Genomic DNA, 14,905 nt, shown 5'->3' on the forward strand with positions numbered 1-14,905 from the left:
ATCCATGCATCCTATTTTCTCCTTACTTCATCCCCGCACCTCCTTATTCATCCATATATACTTTATTCTCCTATTCTATTATTTATCCATCAAAACTTCATCCATACACCTCATTCATCCTTTATCCTTGCAATTGGTCATTCTTTCTCATCCAATTTTTTCTCCGCATTGTCTTCGGACTTAATATTATAGATAGGTTCATTTCAACACCATTTAGTTTTAGATTTTTTTAAAAAGTTTCTGTCAAATACCTATCAAATACCGATTGGTACGTTGAATGACATTTGACTCCTAATTTCCCCCTTAAGTTGGAGTTGGAAGAAGGGGGTAACATGACCTCTCTCCAACCCTTACAGAGTAAACAGAGAAGTGCTGATTGAGAGAGCTCGGGACGGATATTTTTAATGTAAATTTTAGCATTCCTAATTCTTACTCAATACTGAATTTTTCTTTTTTCCGATCAGATCAATCTGTTACGATCTCCATGTTCTGATCCAATTTTCAGATTTATTTATGAGCATGTTTCTAATACTGTTTCTAAACCTGTTTCTAATCCTGTTTCTAATCCTGTTTCTAATCCTGTTTCTAATCTTGTTTCTAATACTGTTTCTAATCCTATTTCAATCTTGGTTCTAATCCTGTTTCTAATCCTGTTTCTAATCCTGGTTCTAATCATATTTTTAATCTTGGTTCTAATCCTGTTTCTAATCCTGTTTCTAATCCTAATTCAACCTTGGTTCTAATCCTCTTTCTAATTCTGTTTCTAATCCTGTTTCTAACCCTGTTTCTAATCCTGTTTCTAATCCTGGTTCTAATCATATTTTTAATCTTGGTTCTAATCCTGTTTCTAATACTGTTTCTAATCCTAATTCAATCTTGGTTCTAATCCTGTTTCTAATCCTGTTTCTAATCCTAATTTAATCTTGGTTCTAATCCTGTTTCTAATCCTGTTTTTAATCCTGTTTCTTATTCTCTTTCTAATACTATTTTTTATCCTATTTCTAATCCCAATTATTGATTGTAATGCTTTCATCAATAATTGATAAATCCCACAGAAATAACTTTTATCTTTAGTTTAATCAACTATATTTCAACTTTGTAATAATCCTGATATTTTCCTTTGCTCCAAGTATGTCTATACACTGGAGAATAATACGCTGGATTTCTAATGAAGATGAATCGGTTTATTTGACAGAAATAATATTTTCTCTAGCTAAGATAACACCTAGAGAGAGAAGACCAGACTTATTCATGATGCGGCTAATAGTCTTTAATTACAGACTATTAGCCCTCTCTTCAACAATAATACATCAATTCACAGTCATCAATACATTATATACATGTGCACACGGTCATATGTTCTATCTATATAGAAATTCAGCTTGTCTGTCTGTCTGTTTATTTGTATCCAATAAACGTCAAAACGGCTGAACCGATCGGGCCCAAATTCGTCACACAAACCTATCTAGGGTACACAAAAAAATAATCAGAAAATGTAACATAGCCAATTCACACTTGATCAGACGTTTTTAAGGGTTCTGTTGGGAATTGGACATGAGACTATATAAATAGACATTTACTTGAAAGTACGCCGACACTCCCTTTAACAGGGGTTATCTTTAAAAAATGGGGGTATAATTAGGTCAACTCTTCCTTTAAGAACATTTGTATTATTAGAGGAAACTTTCTGCGTATTCTTTGACTTTTACATATACCCCCCCTTAACTTCTAAACATATACCCCCCTCCCTTCTAACCATATAACTCGTGTATTCTGACGTATGACATATAGATCCTGGATGAAGTGTTGAAAAATCATCTTAAATGTTATTTTGATCTAATTTGTAATCTCAGGGAAAATATCCCAACTATTAATATCGTTTTTATCTCCAGCTTTTTCCCACCAATTTTAAACCTCTTATCTTTTCTTTCAGCTGTATCTCTTTCTTTCTCACCCCTTCTCCTTTCCTCTTCATTATTCTCCGTTTCCCATAATGATTCTCTTAACTTTTCCCCATCATCATGATTTTCTCTTTTTTTCCAAAATCATTATCTTTCTTCTTTCCCCATAATCATTCTCATTCTTCTTCTCCTTTTCCCATAATCATTATCCTTCTCCTTTTCCCATAATCATTCGTCTTCTCTTTTCCCCATAATTCTTCTTCTTCTCCTTTTCCCATAATATTATCCTTCTCTTTTCCCCATAATCATTCTTCTTCTCCTTTCCCCATAATCATTATCCTTCTCCTTTCCCCATAATCATTCTTTTTCTCCATTCCCCATAATCATTCTTCTTCTCTTTTTCCCATAATTCTTCTTCTTCTCCTTTTCCCATAACATTATCCTTCTCCTTTCCCCATAATCATTCTTCTTCTCCTTTCCCCATAATAATTTTTCTTCTTTCCTCATAACCATTCTTCTTGTTTTTTCCCCCACAATCATTCTGCTTTCCTACTTAATCCTCCCATCCTCCTACTAACTACACGTTTTCCTTCTCCTTCCAACAACTCCTTTCCTTTCACCTTCCGACTAGAATTTTACCTTGGTTATGAATATAATTGAGAGAATGGAATCTATAATAATAAAGGTAAGAATTAACTTCAACTATGAAGACTAGAACTATAAACTACAATCAATTTCTCCGCTCCAAAAGGTGTAACGGCTCCACTTTAATGATTTGCAATGAATACTTTCATGACAAAGCTGAATTTTCTTCAAGTTTTTTCATTCTTCGACCTTTTTTTCCCGTCACAGTCCTCAGTTTTATTGGCGGAATCGAACACGAAATGACAATTAGCGTCGGATTGGTTAATAAGCCTGACAGCTCTATCAAATATTGAAATGCTAATTGTTATCAAGATAACCAGGCAGCGTGACATTCACGCTACAATTCGTCGGCCGCCGATTTTCCTCGAAACAATTACTTAAAATTTTAGACAAAATAAACGAAATTAGTGGTTGAGCTTTTTCTGAACAAAAATTGTAAAATTTGTAAACTAAAAATTTGCTAAACGTCCGCAGAATTTTCAATTTGGACCAAAAAATTGCCTGACTGGTCAGAAGCTTGGGATTGTTTGTCTCCGAGAATTCAAGTAGGAAGGGACTGTACACTTCTTTTTTAAAATACTAAGGAACTGTGCACCTTTTTAAACTAAAATATGATGTAGGGGACTGCGGCTTTTTTTAATCATAATACTAAGGGACTGTGCACTCTATTTTTATTACAATCTTTTTTTTCAAAAACAAAGCAAAACCATGAAAAGGACCTTAGGGAGGGGGGAACAGGGAAATTAGGTGGGGAGGGGGCCTGTTGTCAGACGGAGGGGGGGGGAGTGTAGGGAATGTAATCACTGTTCGTGACGTCATGAAACTTTAATTGCAGTTTTTATAGTTGTCGTGTTGTCATGGTAAAAAGCTTGCATTCATTGTGAATAGAATTCAATATGTAAATCAAACAGTTTGACAACCTGGAAAATATAAACAGACGAACACACAATATAATTGATTTAATCAACATTTATCTTTAGGTTATTTTATGTACTGAACAGTTTAAATGGAGTCAAGAAAAAAGATTATTATTATGATTAACGTTGAAAATTTTGTTTAATAATCTCTTCTAATGCCCCCCTAGCCCCCATCCGGCCCAAATTCTGGTTTATCACAAACAAATTTTGTTTTCAACCCATTTCTCCCCTTTTTGCAAGAACGCCAAAGTTTTAAGTGCAGGCAATTCTGTAAGTATAAAAAACTTTTGCAATTTTTTTGCGAAGAAAAATGCTCCCTTAAATTTACAAATTAAGATGTTTACATGATTTATTTACTCTTTGTCATAAATTAATTGACTCTAAATTGTCTATTTTTTCAAATCTAAAAATTCTTTTTGATTATTGGATTGGCTGAAAATGTTTAGCAGAAGTCTGGTAGAGGTGAGTAGAGTTTGATCCTTGAGTTTTCACAAGGACGATCCTAGACTAAACTTTGCAAATTAATTTTCTCCTGGGTCAAAACAATACTAGACAGCTTCTCCGGGGTTAAAACAACCCAAGACAGACCCTACTAGATCAAAAAACATCAGACAGCTTCTCCGGGTTTAACAGATCCTACTAGTTCCAAACAACACTAGACAGCTTCTCCGGGGTTAAAACAACCCAAGACAGCTTCTCTGGGTATAAAACAACCCCAGACAGACCCTACTAGATCTAAAAAACATCAGACAGCTTCTCCGGGTTTAAAACAACCCAAGACAGATCATACTGGGTCAAAAAAACAAGGCAGCTTCTCCAGGGTTGAAACAATCAAAGACAGATCCTTATGGATCCAAACAACCATAGACATTTTCTCCTGGTTCTAAACAATCCTAGACTGCTTCTCCTGGTTCTTAACAACCCTAGTCAGCATCTCCTGGTTCTAAACAACCCTAGACTGCTTCTCCTGGTTCTAAAAAACCGTAGACTGATTCTCCTGGTTCTAAACAACCCTAGTCAGCTTCTCATGGTTATAAACAACCCTAGTCAGCTTCTCATGGTTCTTAACAATCCTAGACTGCTTCTTCTGGTTCTAAACAACCCTAAACTGCTTCTCCTGATTCAAGACAGCCCCAGACTGCTTCTCTTGGTTCAAAACAAACTAAGACTGTTTCTCCTGGTGTTAAACAATCGTATACTGTTTCTCATGGTTGCCAACAGCCCGTTACTGCTTCTCTTGGTTCAAACCAACTCTAAACTGTTTCTCCTGGTTCTAAACCACCCAAGACAGCTTCTCCAGGTTCAATGCAAACCTAAACTGTTTATCCTGGTTCTAAACCACCCAAGACAGCTTCTCCAGGTTCAAGACAACCCTAAACTGTTTCTCCTGCTTCTAAGCAACCAGTTACTGCTTGTCCTGATTTAAAATAAATTTAGACTGCTTCTCCTAGTTTTAAACAATCCTTTACTGCTTCTCCTGGTTTTAAACAATCCTATACTGCTTCTCCTGGTTTTAAACAATCCTATACTGCTTCTCCTGGTTTTAAACAATCCTTTACTGCTTCTCCTGGTTTTAAACAATCCTATACTGCTTCTCCTGGTTTTAAACAATCCTATACTGCTTCTCCTGGTTTTAAACAATCCTATACTGCTTCTCCTGGTTTTAAACAATCCTATACTGCTTCTCCTGGTTTTACACAATCCTATACTGCTTCTCCTGGTTTTACACAATCCTATACTGCTTCTCCTTGTTCTAAACAATCCTATACTGCTTCTCCTGGTTTTAAACAATCCTATACTGCTTCTCCTGGTTATAAACAATCCTATACTGCTTCTCCTGGTTTTACTATACTGCTTCTCCTGGTTTTAAACAATCCTATACTGCTTCTCCTGGTTTTAAACAACCTAAGACTGTTTTCCCATGGGTCGAGACGAACCTGAAAACATCTAAATATATTTTTTAAGTAATTATTATTGCTGTTTTACATTAAAATGATCTAATTTAATCCGTTGTTAGTACACCACAATGAATAATTTCTGTAATTACTGTTAAATTTGTTCATATCGATTACCTGGATTTTTATAATGTAATTTACATAAGTTTCAAGTTTTCTTTTAAAGTTCTATATCTCTGTTTAAATAATTTCCTTCCTTCAATCTCATTTCCGGAATTGATATGTAAACACTGGATAGGTACAGGTTAACATATTTATAAATACTTTGCATTTCTGTCTGTCAGTTCGTTTGTATCCAACCTACGTTAAAACGGCTGAACCGATCGGGCCTAAATTTTGCTCGGAAACTCACTGACCCTAGGGAAAGTTCATAAATGCTCAAAATTACAAAAAATTTCTGTCCAAAAGTTTTGATTTTTGTTAAATTTAAAAAATGCGACAAAAAAACATTTTTAAATCTGCAAATATTTTTTTGTTTTTGTTTTACATTTTACAGAAGAGAAGATGCTCCCAGATAGAGCCACAATTAAAGGGTGAAGATTTACGCGAACCTAGTATTTTTTTTCAAGTTACGTAGAGGGAAATAATTTTTATTTAAAGTTTAAAATATTTGTTTAGAATTTAAGTCTAATCTGAAAATCAACCTAAATATAGGGATTAGAAAATCAGGGTATGTAGCTAAGACTCAATTCCTTTCTAAAAATATATGCTAAATTAATATGTTTGTCAGTCGACGGAACCCTTATATTTATATTTGAATATTTTAATCTCTCCCTGCAGCCAAAAATATTTGTTCGTTGTCCCATGTTATTTTTTAAAACTAAAAGTAGACAGTGCATAAACATTAAACAATTTATATATAAACATTTATAATTAAATATTGTAAGAAGAGGAAAAGATATTACATAGTATTTATCTGACGTTTTATGCATTGTAAATATTATATAGATAAACATAAACTGATTAACACACAGAAAATGATATCTTTTATAAAAAGAAAATTGTAGATCGCTAACCATACATTCAAAACAATGATAAAGCTAGACATTTAGATAGATATTAATAAAGCTAGTTAAAGCAAAGTAGAATACAAGGCATTGTACAAAGTTTGACTGTGTGGCCGTATACATGACCGCAGGTTGGAATGCTCCGATGTTATCTGAAACTAGTTTATCCGTCCGTTGGTTGGTCCAACCCAGACCAAACCATCCAGACTAACATCCTATTGGTGAAATGTCCAGTAGATGTCATTTTACAACCCCGGGCCCAGGACCCGCCCTAAACTAAATTGCAAAATGTGACTTATAAGGTTTAAGAGATCGCAGAATTGAAAACTAATTCAAGTTTGGAGTCGGATACTTAGGAGAAATCTGATGATCAGGGATGGAGGAGTGAGATAATATAACAGTTATGTAAAAGAGATAGGGGTGGATACTGGATGGAGGCTCGGAGGGGTGTAAAGAATCTAGGATTGCTGGATCATGTTGTGAAGCGAATCTTCAATTATATTAACATTATATGCTCAGCAATAGAACTGGTTTTTTGTCAACAAAGTTCCAAAACGAGCATCTTTCCCCAAAGAATACCTTTTAAATATCTCCATATTCTGTTTCACACTTATGATATATATTCAAAAGTTTCGGTTGGTCGGTTGGTCACCTGGATCTACGAAGAGATAACCTTCTCTAGGTTACCTTCTGTTTAAACAGATTCTGAAACTTTATATCTCCGTATACAGATTAGACGCGTAGATTAAACCTACCTAGGTTTAGGTTAGATTTAGGATAAAGGTTTACATCAAGATCTCTTCAGTATGGAGAAACTACAGATAAGGGTTGAGATGTGGGGGGGGAGGAGGCGTCAATCTATAGGAGTTTACAGTTTTATCTAAATCCGCTCATCCCAGAAGCAAACAAAGAAACTGCAAAAATTACTAATGAAGAAGATATAAGATTTTTATCATTTTTATTATTTCTTTTTTGGTCTATCCAAAAATACTATTCATGTCCACCTGTTTCCTACCAATTTATTTCCCCTTTTTAAAACCTTGCATTGTACGAAGGACAATGCGATAAAAAATACTTTGAATCTAAATCAGAACGTTTTTAGCAATTCATACTTCATGATAAATGCAATGTTGGTGTGCAAACTCGAAAAACTGTTTGGTCTGATTTTTACTTCTCTTTTAGGATTAAAATTCGCCAAAACAAATCGTGCATTTAGAAAAAGAAGATTTAAGAATTAAAAGACTTGGAAATAAGATCTTTATATTTCTTAAATTTTACCATGGAATTAATACATCCATATTGCTTTTGTACAATGTTCAACGTTAAGTAAAATATGTATATTTAGTTCAAATTGACCTAACTCCTCCTGGGTAAACATATATATATATGTAGAGAGGTTTCGTGATTTTACAAACCGTAACCAAGTTGCTGTAGCAGCGTAGAGACTAACTAAATATGCTAATTTCTCCAGAGGTTGGAGTTAATGAAGAGCTAAGAGTAGACAAACTAGGTATGAATAGTTGAACTACTTCTCTAGTTTATGTAGTTGTAGTTGAACTATTCTTCTCTGGTCCAACAACCTCTCGCTATTTATAAAATCTGACTAAAGGTTATGCAAAATAATCGATTTCTTTTACTTTCCGGAATCTCTGCATAATTTCTTATCAGTACTTTGCGTATGCTCTGAGTCTAAGTGTACGTACATTATATGCCACATATAAGCAAATTAAACATCCTAATAATTTTTGAGTCGTATTTCTTTCTTTCTGAACCACCTTGTAGTGAATATCAAGGTATGGTTCTTCTGTATATTGTATATCAAGGTTTTGTTCTCCTGTATATTGTATATCAAGGTTTGGTTCTCCTGTATATTGTATATCAAGGTTTGGTTCTCCTGTATATTGTATATCAAGGTTTGGTTCTCCTGTATATTGTATATCAAGGTTTGGTTCTCCTGTATATTGTATAATGAATGTAGAGAGATCTATCTCTAGTATCTATAGTTTCTATCTGGAGAGAATCTTTCTCATTGAGTCAGGAAATAAACCAAACAATGGTGGAACTGGTTTTTCCTCCGCTCATCCATCAGACTTTGAGACAGCCGAACCTAATTGATTTTTCCCCTGGTGGGGTACACTTGGAGACCAGAACACTAGCTAGGATTCAGGAGACTAGAAACCAGGAGATAAAGAAACCATAAACCAGGAGATAAAGAAACTATAAACCAGGAGATAAAGAAACTAGAAACTAGGAGATAAAGAAACTAGAAACAAGGAGATAAAGAGACTAGAAACTAGAAAATAAAGAGACTATAAACAAGAAGATAAAAAAAGTATAAACCAGAAAATAAAGAGACTAGAAACCAGGAGATAAAGAGACCAGAAAATAGGAGATAAAAATTTAGATAAAAAGACTATAAACTAGGAGATAAAGAGACCGGAAACCAGAAGATAAAGAAACAAGAAAATAGGAGATAAATAAACTAGAAACCAAAAGATAAAAAGACTATGAACCTGGAGATTAAGAGACCGGAAAATAGGAGATAAAGAGACTATAAACCAGGGATTAAGAGACCGGAAACCAGGAGATAAAGAGACTAGAAACCAGGAGATAAATAGACCAGCACAGTATCCAGGAGCTGAATTCATTTTGATCATTTCAATCTATTGATGTTTTATGCGTGTTGAGCAAAATACATAAATTAGAATTTAATACCTTAACTTATCTTTAGACAAAACAATTCTAGTCACTTCTAGAGAGTTAAGTTTCGAACATATAAACACATATCAAATATGGATCAGAACAACCTATTTTTTTCTCGCTTTTTTCCTTTCTGTGTCCAGTTTTTTTCAATGTATCTATGACCGACTGAAGATGCACTTAGTAGATCAAAAAATAAAACATTTTAAGCAGGTTGAACTGACGTGTTGATTTTCTTGTAAAATTTAAATTTCATTTAGTATTTGGTAAAATTTATTGTAAAGAAACGGAAGTGAAGCGGAAAGCAACAAGTTTGAAATGGTTTTAGCAGCTTTCGAGAGAACCGGAGGGAAGACAAAATACACCAACCAATTTTACGCTGCTCTTACATTAAAAATTAGAGTTTAAATTCACATTAAAATTAGACTAACGTTTGGGAGGGTTTCGGAATTACCTCGCTTACTAGGGTTTAACCGAATCTACAGGAGGGAGAGCTAGGGTTTATACGATATGAACGATATATCTTTATACCATGTAATGGTAAACGTGTAAAGTTTTTGTTGATTTGTTTGCTGATGATATCAAGGGATGGGATTATACTATTACAGGATACTCTGCTATTAGAGGTTTTGTTCCAAAATTAGATATCAAGATGGGGGATGGGGGGGGAATGGAGGCAGTAGGGAGGAGGATGGAGAGGGTAGGGAGGGGGCTGGGGAATCAGGGGAAACCTTGAACCTTCAAATCCTTAACTTCTTAGTGCTTACATATCAGACCATGTAAACACTGGACCATCTAAGCACAGGACCATGTATTAACTGGACCATGTAAACACAGGACCATCTAAGCACAGGACCATGTATTAACTGGAGCATGTAAACACAGGACCATCTAAACACCCATGTAACATTAGACCATACGTTAATAATTAGTTAGATATAAACTTTGTTCTTACATTTGTTAATTCCATTCTGCTGTTCTCCCCCCCCCTCTCCCTACCCCCACTCTGACAATGAAAGATAATAAATTAACTGAATTTTTATACATTTTGTCTAACCCTGTAGAATGTACAGATCCTTCTACATCTCTAGACCCTGGAGCAGTGTCGTGGTCTATCTATAAAACTATACATCACCAGTATACAGTACATGCAGCTAGATTTAACTCAGTTCTCGTCTATGCTGTCCGGTTCATGCATTGATTAATAACAATCCAGATAGAACACTAGATGTCGTCTTTTCTGTTCCGCGCAGGCAGCCTTGAATTACAAGACAGAGAGAGATTATGCGTGTAGCTCCTTTGGGCTTCTCTAGTTTGTAAGTAACCCTGTATTTAAAGCTATGACTACACATTTGATCGAGCAGAGTTCATAGATTGCTAAGGTTGCAAAGGTTGACAGGGATTAGAAAATTAGAATTTTGACAAGTGTTCAGTTCCTTTGTAATTAACAAGTTTATCGGAAATAAAGAATCATTTAATTGATATTAACTAAGAGGGAAAGTATGATTTTAAAATGATATTTTTCTCCCCCACTTCCTTTTTCTGACCCCCCCCCCCTTCCCTACTGCCTGACAAAAAACTGTCGTTGGATCCTCCCCTCTCATTTTCCGTTGTAATCCCTTTTTAATCTGTTCTATAAATATTGTAAAATATGATATAAATGAAGGAGTTGAGAAGAGTGCAGATACACGTTATGACAACCATTGTTAGTAATACCCGGCTCTATATACAGGAACATACACACACTTCACATACGGTCACGGACTTCTAAATTCATTTTTTTTGTTTACAACGCTTTTATATTGCAGATTTGCTTTCAAGATTAAATCCCGCTTTTCAAGGATTAGATACCCCAAACAATGCATAAAAATTAATAAATTATTGTATCTTAAGCTTTAGAAAATTTAGTTGCACTAAGATGTCTTCAGCACTGTCGCCGAGCGCTGCATGTATTTAATACTGTTTTATGCAGTAGTAAATTCATAGATTTCGATCATGGTTGATTCGTTTAATGTAATCTTCTTGATCGGCTTCAATTAAGGATTAATAAAAAATAATACAACGCTTATATTAAGTAATAAAACTAAAACTTGTTGACATTGATAAAGATTATATTCACTAGATGGCAGCATATGGAGGATCTGATTAAAGCTGTGGAAAACATGAGAAAATCGTAAAAGTTTCACCGAAATTAATGGTGGTGATGCTGGGCTCAGTTTGGTTTGGTTTTGTTAATTTGTATGGTTTGGTTGAACAGCACTGTAAATCTTTACTACTGCGACAACCAACCAAACCAAACTATTAACTTACCATCAACATTTCATAGATCTAGAGGTGCATGTCCATCAACAAGTCATAGATCTATATGTGCATGTCCATCAACAAGTCATAGATCTATATGTGCATGTCCATCAACAAGTCATAGATCTAGAGATACATGTCCATTAACATTTCATAGATCTAGAGGTGCATGTTAATTAACAATTTATAGATCTAGAGGTACGTAGTACACAGTCTTCATAATAGTGAGTAAGCATCCGAACATTTCAGTGAATTTAGTAAGTATCCACTAAATCCAGTTATAGTTACATTAGTTGGTTCCCAGTTAGTCTAGTTTGGGAGAAATTATCTAACAAGTCCAGCGAGTTAGTTAGTTAGTTGAGTAAGTATCCACCTAGTCCCGTTAGTTGATTAAGTACCCATCCAGTCCAGTAAATTGAGTAAGTATCTAACTATTTCAGTGAGTTGAGTTAGTATCTTACAATTTCAGCTATTTGAGTAAGTGACTAATTATTTCAGCTAGTTGAATTAGTATCTCCACTAATCCAGCTAGTTGATTAAGTATCTTTACTAGTACAGCTAGTTAAGTAAGTCTCTATCTAGTCCGGTAACTTTAGTAAGTATCTAGCTTTTTCGGCTAGTTGAGTATGTATCTATACTAGTCCAGCTAGTTTAGTAAGTGTCTATACTAGTCCAATTAGTTGAGTAAGTATCTATACTAGTCCAGTTAGTTGAGTAATTATCTATACTAGTCCAGTTAGTTGAGTAAGTATCTATACTAGTCCAGTTAGTTGAGTAAGTATCTATACTAGTCCAGTTAGTTGAGTAAGTATCTATACTAGTCCAGCTAGCTGAGTAAGTATCTATCTAGTCTAGTAACTTGAGTAAGTATCTATCTAATTCGGCTAGTTGAGTAAGTGTCTATAGTAGTCCAGTTAGTTGAGTAAGTATCTATACTAGTTCAGTTAGTTGAGTAAGTATCTATCTAGTCCAGTTAGTTGAGTAAGTATCTATACTAGTCCCGTTAGTTGAGTAAGTATCTAACTAGTCCAGTTAATTGAGTAAGTATCTATACTAGTCCTGCTTGTTGAATAAGTATCCATACTAGTCCAATTAGTTGAGTAAGTATCTTTACTTGTACAGCTAGCTGAGTAAGTATCTATCTAGTCTAGTAACTTGAGTAAGTATCTAGCTAATTCGGCTAGTTCTTTAGTATTCCAGCTAGTTGAGTAAGTATCTATACTAGTCCAATTAGTTAAATATCTATACCAGTCCAGCTATTTGAGTAAGTATCTATACCAGTCCAGCTGTCTGTTACTTTACCCTTTCCTGTGGTTAAAATATCTCCTAATAAAGAAGACAATTGAACCTGTTCTTGCGCTAGAAGACTCCTGTCATTTCGGTTGTAATTGCACGCTTCGTCACAACCACAAATTATTTTTAATGAATAGATTTCTCGGACAAGAAAAACAGGCTGAAACTTTGCGATACAAGACGTTCCGTGAAACTCAGGTATACTCCTGACACCCTGGAATTCTCCTGATCCCTGGTATTCTCCTGATACCCTGGTATACTCCTGATACCCTGGTATACCCCTGATACCCTGGTATACCCCTAATACCCTGGTATTCTCCTGATACCCTGGTATTTTCCTGATACCCTGGTATACTCCTGATACCCTGGTATCCCCTGATACCCTGGTATCCCCTGATACCCTGGTATCCCCTGATACCCTGATATACCCCTGATACCCTAGTATACCCCTGATACCCTGGTATACCCTGGTACCCTGGTATACCCCTGATACCCTGGTATACTCCTGATACCCTGGTATACTCCTGATACACTGATATACTCCTGATACCCTGGTGTACCCTGGTATACCCCTGATATCCTGGTATCCCTTGATATCCTGATTCCCTGGTATACCCCTGATACCCTGGGTTACCCCTGATATCCTGGTATCCCTTGATATCCTGATACCCTGATACCCTGATATACCCCTGCTGGCCTAGTATTGCCTATTTGCATGACAGGAACTAAGACCTATGACTTTGGAACCGCACAAATACTCTGTAGGGGGGTGGGGGCCTGGACGCTGATTGATACAGAAGGTGGAGGAAAGGGGGGGGAGGTTGTATAGAAACTAACAAAAATTAATGAAAAACAACATAAATGATTTGGAAAAAAGCTAGAATGAAAAGTTCCTGAAAATGAAAGAAGAAGAAGGATTTTTAAGAGAAGGAGGGCTCGCCTCCTCTCCATTCCAAATCCTCTGCCTTCCCAATCCTTTTTTTCTCTCCTCAGTCATCCCCCCCCTTCTCTATGCATCCCCCCTACTTCCCCCAACCCCCTCCCTCTCCCCTAACTCCCCCCTCTCCCTACCCCCTTCTCTATCCTGTTTGCTCAAACAATATTTCAAACTTTCAAATTCCATCTCCATGCATTTGTATAATCAACTTGGTGGACATACACTACCCAAAGCTTGGGGGCGGGGGGGGAATATTAAAGGTAGAATAGGGAGGATGGCAAAGGAAAGAAGGAAAAGGTTTATCAACAAAAAGCTTTTATTGATTTGTGATAAATACAATTGATAATAAATTCCCACAGAAACGCAAATTAGATATTTTACCAGGGGGGGTTATTTCCTGATGACGAAGGAATTAGAACGAATGTTTAGCATGAGAAAGACAGGTATGATGAGAAGGTTTCTGGCTTCTGGATGCATATATTTTGCATAATTATCTAGAGTATAGAGAACCCCAGGTTCAGCAGGATATCTAGAGTATAGAGAACCACAGGTTCAGCAGGATATCTAGAGTATAGGGAACCAGGTTCAGCAGGATATCTAGAGTATAGGGAACCCCAGATTCAGCAGGATATCTAGAGTATAGGAAACCAGGTTCAGTAGGATATCTCTAGAGTATAGGGAACCCCAGGTTCAGCAGGATATCTAGAGTATAGAGAACCAGGTTCAGTAGGATATCTCTAGAGTATAGGGAACCAGGTTCAGTAGGATATCTATAGAGTATAGAAAACCCCAGGTTCAATAGGATATCTCTTGAGTATAGGGAACCAAGTTCAGTAGGATATCTTTAGAGTATAGGTGACCAGGTTTAGTTGGATATCTAGAGTATGGGAACCAGGTTCAGTGGGATATCTAGAGTATAGAATACCATGTTCAGTATTTTATATCTCGAGTTAAGGGCCCCAGGTTCAGTAGGATATCTAGAGTATAGAAAACCAGGTTCAGTATTTTATATCTCTAGTTAAGGGAACCAGGTTCAGTAGGATATCTAATATAAAGGGAACCAGGTTCAGTAGGATATCTAGAGTAAAGGGAACCAGATTCAGTTAGATATCTAGAGTAAAGGGAACCAGGTGCAAAAGATCTCCTTATTTCTGTTGAATTTTTAGTTTTAGAAATTCAAACAACCTGATTTATCTTATACGATTGTTTTTTTTTTGTGCCGATTTCCATAACTCAACCGACGACGAAA

This window comes from Eurytemora carolleeae, unplaced genomic scaffold (assembly GCF_000591075.1).
Source record: "Eurytemora carolleeae unplaced genomic scaffold, Eaff_2.0 scaffold38, whole genome shotgun sequence".
NCBI lineage: Eukaryota > Metazoa > Arthropoda > Copepoda > Calanoida > Temoridae > Eurytemora > Eurytemora carolleeae.